Here is a 6924-nt window from a genome sequence, read left to right as displayed (position 1 = left end):
ATGCGAGTTGTACATGCGAGTTCTACATGCAAGTTGTACATGCAAGTTCTACATACGACTCCTACATACAACTCCTACATGCAAGTTGTACATGCAAGTTTTACATACGACTTCTACATATGACTTCTACATACAACTTCTACATGCGAGTTGTACATGCAAGTTCTACATACGACTTGTACATGCAAGTTCTACATGTAGAGAGAGACTACGTTACACTTCATACATGCAGAGAGAGAAGCTTTTCAACTTGTATAAATACCCTATAATGGAATGAAGCCCACACTCTTTGGGGCATTTTGTTGAGTTCTACTTTAGTATTCCAAGCAATTGTCTCAAGTGTCCATGCTTCCTTGTACTCCACGTCCAAAAGCATGTCCTAACCTTGCAACTCCTCCCCTCTCCTCCAACCTTGCAACCCATCCTCTTCCTCTCCTTCTCCTCTCTCCTCCTCCCTCCTCCTTCTCCTCCTCCCTCCTCTCTCTCCTTTCTCCCATGCTCTTATACCTTCTTCCTCTCTCACTCCTATGCTCCTCCTAAACCCTTAAACTCCATGATCTACGAGGGAGAGGAGTTCTCCACCATGTACTCTACCCTAAACCTTGGAAGCTCCTTCTAAACCTTGGAACTCCTTCTAACCCTGGAACCTTCTTCTAAACCTTGGAACTCCTTCTAAATCTTGGAACCTCACCCTGGAACCTTCTTCTAATCCTGGAACCTCCTTCTAATCCTTAAACTTCTCCTAAACCCTGCAACCCAAATATCCTAAACGTCTCACTGATGCAAAGTTTATCGAAGTACAGTCTCTTCTCACCAAGGGCACACTGATCCATAGAGATGGCATATTGCTTCGCACAATCCTTGACCATCGCCTCAAGGAAGCAGCACAATTCCTCTTCACAATCCTGTGGTTTAAGTGCAGCAAGAATCGATTCCTTCGACTCCATGCATTTGTTTTGCTAAGTAGAAAGCTAAAACAAGACTAGGTCCAGCACTTAGTCATCTTCTTTACAAAGAAACTGGAGGGTTCTTTAGGCCAAAAATGTAAAATTCCACACTTATTGGCTATAATCATCAAAAAAGAACTACAAGAAAGAGAAATGACTTTGCCCCAGTCACCAAAACCAATTGAGGCGTTGGACATATCCTTCTCATCAGTATGGGAGCCCTCACTAACTTCTCTTACTATCACATTGATATGTGCAGCTGTCTTTGAAGAAATACCTATTTTGGAGGTCGGGATTGCGGAATTGTCCCAAGAGATGCTACAGCTCGGTGCACAACTGCAACCAATATATCTCCAACAATAGCAGCAACCAGAGCCCGAGGTAAGATCGGCACCAGAACCTGAGGAAAGATTGGCACCACAGAGCCTGAGGCTACATTAGTACTAGAATTGCCCATTGACGCCATGCCAGTCGATGAGCACAAGGGGAGCTAGCGCTAGATCAACAATATGATTATTGTACACAAGGGACTAAAATACCATTGGAACAACCTCCCCCAAGTACTATAGAATCATCGGGCTGGCTACATGGACACCACTTATATCAGCAGTATCGCCAGACCTCATCCCGTCTGTCATTCTCCAATATCAGGCTAGCCAAATGATCCAAAAGTCAGAACTATTCACTAGCTTGGCCAAGGAGGAATATGCAAGGAAATTAGAAAGACAGACTGCATCAGAAATCGAAGACCGATTCTAGGCAATCGCCATAGTGGTCAAGGCACTTCGGGCACAGATAGATGAGAAGGAGTAGAAGAAGTACGCATGAACCAAGCTCTCCAAGCTCAAGAAAAGACAGTGAGGGATGTGACCTCTCTAATTCACAAAGAAGAAGAGCTCCAGGACTGCAAAGACAAGCTTGAAGAAATGAAACAATCTTTGACAAGGCGTGCCTTCAGCATTGACGAGCTTACACGAAAATGCAGAATCTTAAAGACCAACTTGCTACTGCTCAAGAGGCCAGCACTTCACAAGAACAAGTCTTGGACCAATGGTCCAATACCACTGAAGACATTCCTCAACATGCAAAGGTCACCTTGCAAATGAGAAAGCTTACGGAGGCCTATACAACCATCTACCATCAATACAAAGAAAAAATAGATGAGATGCCCTCCCAAAAGATAATCATCTCCAAGCTCAAACTCCAATTGCTAGTGTATAACAATGAGGTATTGGAAGACAACACCAATGAAGCCCCACTTCAATGCACAATAGTGGTGTACCAAGAGCTTGTGGCTACTCTACAAGTGGACGATCACCTCAATGCACACATGCTTATCCAATGGAAGCAACTCCAAATCAGGATCATATCTGCTCATCCAATAATCAAATGGGAACGTTCCGTCGGGACCAAAACCCTGCGCATAATTTGTGAAGACTTGTCCAAAGATGAGAAAAATATCTTCTGCCTATCTACACATGCCGGGTTTATAACACTCAGGATGGATGCTTTCATTGCATATGTCTGCCTCATGGGTAGTCCTCCCCTCAGGGTTATTGCAGGTTTGCTGCCCTTGCTACAAAGGCCATCCCTACTATTTGCAAGGCACGACATAATCGACATCCCACCCATGTAGCTGATCATCCCATCGCACCAGCAAAAAGAAGTGTCGGAAGATGACAAGGCCTATCTCACATCCAACTTTCCATATCTAACCACTCTCTCTGCCAATATCATAACCTCACTTAGGCTTGCTGCTACCACCCTCTTAACCTTCCCGGAGCTCCATCCTAACATCCATTCCCTCCATCGTCTCTTTGCTCATGCCTCTCACCACTTTCAACTAACCCAACAGTCACAAACTTACGAGCCCCTCACACCTAGCTTCTTCCCCTCCCTTGCTAATCCTACCCTTGAGGATTACCAAGCTGCTTAAACCATTTGCCCAGTTCTTCCCCCCCTTCCCTCTGCTCCCCCTTTCGCAACTCACATTCTGCCATATTTCTCCCCCATGTCCCCAAATTCTCTCCTTGCCCCGTCATCACCTCCGACACTACTTGTGCTTCCATCAGCAGAAAATGACACATTATTTGATTTTGAATATCAGGATTTGGATAATCCAATTCGTACGCCCATGCCAAGTTCCAATGATGGGTATGATTTTGATGAGATACCACTTCCCAGTAACCCCATCAGGGAATTTTGGAGCAAATATCTTGATATGAAAACTCGAGGTGGATGGACCCCGGACAACTTTTCGGCCAAACTTCGCATCAAATTAGTGAAGGTTAGATTAGCAAGTTGGATCCACAACCTGATTGGAACCGCCCCAAGCTCTTTGATGTAATCTTCTTGAAGGAGTACCTACGGGCACCTCCATGTCTCAGAACCCATCCAAGTTCTATGCAGTTCCATGGCGTAAAAAATGGGAAGCCAACATACACAGATCGAACCATTAATTGGCCAATGATCGAATCATACTCTGGTGTAGAATGGAATATCCAAGGCACAATGATCCGAGCACTTCAACAGCATGAGCAAGTAATGCGTGGCAACATTGATCACTTTCTTCGCCTAAGTGCTATATTCTGTAAAACATTGGAATTCATTCTGGAGGTCCCATGTTACCTTGATTCCCATTTGCCTCCACTAAGCTTTAATCCCAATGAAAGGATCGATGCTCATATTACAAGCCGACTCTATCAAAGAGTGATCTTAAAAGCACGCCACATATCTCTGTTCGAGCAAATGGTGGATACAGGCTACCTGGAAACTACGCAAGAATTATATGGTGCTGACGCTTTACAGCAGGATCGACTAGCATGACACAAGTTCCACAGCCACTGGACTAAAAGCATGGCAACCTAGGTACGTGCTCGTAATCAGCCATAACCCGAGGACGGGTAATAAAATGGATCCGAGAGTATGTTGACTCTGTGCCAACATGGACTTAGGTAGAACAAAATGTGTGTGTAGAGTAGCGGCAAAGCTCCGCTTATACTTGCATAAGGCTAAAAATAATCCCTCTTAGAAATCCAACTTGCATGTTCTACATGCAAGTTCTACATACAACTTCTACATGCAAGTTCTACATGTGACTTGTACATGCGGTTGTATATGCAAGTTCTACATACGACTTCTACATGCAAGATCTACATACGACTTGTACATGTGAGTTCTACATGCAAGTTCTACATACGACTTCTACATACAACTCCTACATGCGAGTTGTACATGCGAGTTCTACATGCAAGCTGTACATGCAAGTTCTACATGCAAGTTGTACATGCAAGTTCTACATACGACTCCTACATACAACTCCTACATGCAAGTTCTACATACGACTCCTATATACAACTCCTACATGCAAGTTGTACATGCAAGTTCTACATACAACTTCTACATACAACTCCTACATGCAAGCTGTACTTGCCAACCTTTGCATTGCTAGAGTGGTAAGAATGGAGAAAATCCTTGATGTATGTGGTCATTGTAGGGCTGTCCTCCAAGGATTTTAGGCTCTCATGCAATCTGCCTAGACCCCTTTGCTCTAAGTAAGATGTTGCTTCCTGAGAAAGAGCATAAGTCAATGTGGGTGGCCAAACAAGTAGCAGTGACTGGGCCCCTTCAATGGCTGTGTAGGTCGTTGGTGACTGGGGTGGCATTTGTTCTTCTTGGTCATGCACTGAATCCTCTTCGGAGCTATCACTCTGGACCACGAATGGCTATGGTTGTCGTGGTTGAGAGGATGTAGATGACTGCGAACTCTGGAGAGGGTCTCATGGTTGAGGCGGTGGGATCTTTTTGTGTAGTCTCTTTAGTGGCGGCATCTTTCTGAACCTGCATCCATGTGAATGTGGTGTACCATTGATCATTAGATTGGTTGGCATACCGGTATGACCTTTCTGTGTGTGTGTGTGTGTGATCTTATTTTTGTACATGCTTTGAGAGTGTGGAACGAAAGTATGTGGTACAATTATTCATGCAATCATCTATGTGTCTAAGCGAAAGCGTGTGAGTGCACGTGACCTAGGAGCTAGATATGGACTAACTATATGCGTTTTTGTTGCTGGGATTTTCATAGGGCAGCTAGAACTCAGGCATCACTTCTGAGCCCTATGTTAAAATCGATTGATGCTACCTCTATGTGCGAAGACATATATATGCAAGTGAGTGCTCGTGATATAATCTAATCCTAACTAAGGAAGGATTGGTTTCCCAAATCTTCGTTTTTGTCAGGGATGGCTTGTGTGTTGATGTAGTAGCGCTTCAATCGGCTCCCGTTTATTGTTGTGTTGAATGGGACTCCATCCAATGTTTCTAGCAGCATGGCTCCGTTGGGATTTATCTTTCGTACTCGGTAGGATCCTTGACCTAGATACTTCAGTTTCCCCTTGTATACTTTGGCATTGTATAACAAAACTAAGTCGCCTTCCTTGATGTCTTTAGCTTTTAGATTTTTGTCAAACCATGCCTTTCTTCTTCATTTTTCTATTGTCATGGCATGGTAAGCGACTAGTCTTGTCTCTGTATGCTTCTCCAACTGATAGAGCCTTTCTTGCAAGGATTCATGGTCTCCCATACGTTCTTGTACTGCTATGCGTAGACTTGGTATTACAAACTCGAGTGGGACCACAGCTTTAAGGCCGTACACCAATTGAAAAGGTGTGTTCCTTGTACTGACCTTAAATGTGGTTCTGTATGCCCATAAGGCTGCATTCAGTTTCTCTGCCCAATTAGAACGATGTGGTTCTACTACCTTGGTGAGGATAATTCATATTATTTTGTTGGTGGATTCGGCTTGTCCATTCCCTTGGGGGTAGTAGGGTGTGCTTTTTCTATGGATTACCATGAAACTAGACAAGAGTTCTTGGATTACCTCATTGACAAAATGTGTGCCTTTATCCGACACAATTTCAATGGGGCATCCAAATCGGGTGATCACATTTTCATATAAGAATCTTACTGTGCTTCTGGCATCTATCTTTCTGACTGCTTTAGCTTTAGCCCATTTTGTAAAGTAATCAGTGGCCACAATGATGTAGCGTGCCTGTGTTCCTTTTATTGCTGGATGTATGCGACCTACATAGTCAATCCTCAATTTTTCAAATGGTTTTTGTGCAACAACTGTTGTTAGGGGATTAAAGTCTTTGTGTTGTAGTTTAGTAGTCCGTTGGCATACATCATAGCCTTTTACATATTCATAGGCATTTGCCCACAGTGTTGGCCACCAGTAGCCTGCGAGGAGAACTTTTCTTGCTGTGGCTTCCTCTTGAAAGTGTTCTCCTGCAATGCCTTCATGGACTTCACTCAGGATTGGCATGATCTCATGAGGCATTACACATCTTCTTAATATCTGGTCCTTGCCCATCATGTACAGTTGTCCTACAATGAGTTGATAGGGTGTAGCCTTTAGAATCAATTTTATGACATCTACTGCTTTCATTTCAGGGGGTGGTCTTCCTACCATCAAGTACCCAATGATATCTCCATACGACTCTAGAACAGCATCTATTTGAAATGGTATGGCATCTGGTAAGTCATCTTCGACTCCAGTGGCTTCTTCTCCCGACTTCACTCGAGACATGTGATCGGCAATGTAGTGTTGGGCACCTTTGCGGACCACTATTTTAAAGTTGAACTCTTGAAGCAAGAGGAGCCATCTGGTTATTCTTCTTGTTGTACACGGACAGTTCACAAGATAAAGCAATGCTTGATGGTCGGTGTAGAAGATAAAATCATTTGCCACTAGATAGTGCCGAAATTTCTTTATACTATACACCATTGCTAGGGCTTCTCTTTCTGTGGTGGTATAGTTGATCTCTGCATCATATTTGTCGACTGGCGAAGTAGAATGGATAGTCTTTCTTATGTTCACCAGGTTGAGAAAGCACACTCCCAATTGCATACTTGGATCCATCAGTATGAACATGAAAATCAATATCCTAATTGGGAGATATAAGGATGGATGCTGTGA

This window comes from Dipteris shenzhenensis, chromosome 17, assembly GCF_047967505.1.
Source record: "Dipteris shenzhenensis isolate YYH24624 ecotype China chromosome 17, Dip_SZ_1.0, whole genome shotgun sequence".
In the NCBI taxonomy this organism is placed as follows: domain Eukaryota; kingdom Viridiplantae; phylum Streptophyta; class Polypodiopsida; order Gleicheniales; family Dipteridaceae; genus Dipteris; species Dipteris shenzhenensis.
This window is presented reverse-complemented; position numbering follows the sequence as displayed.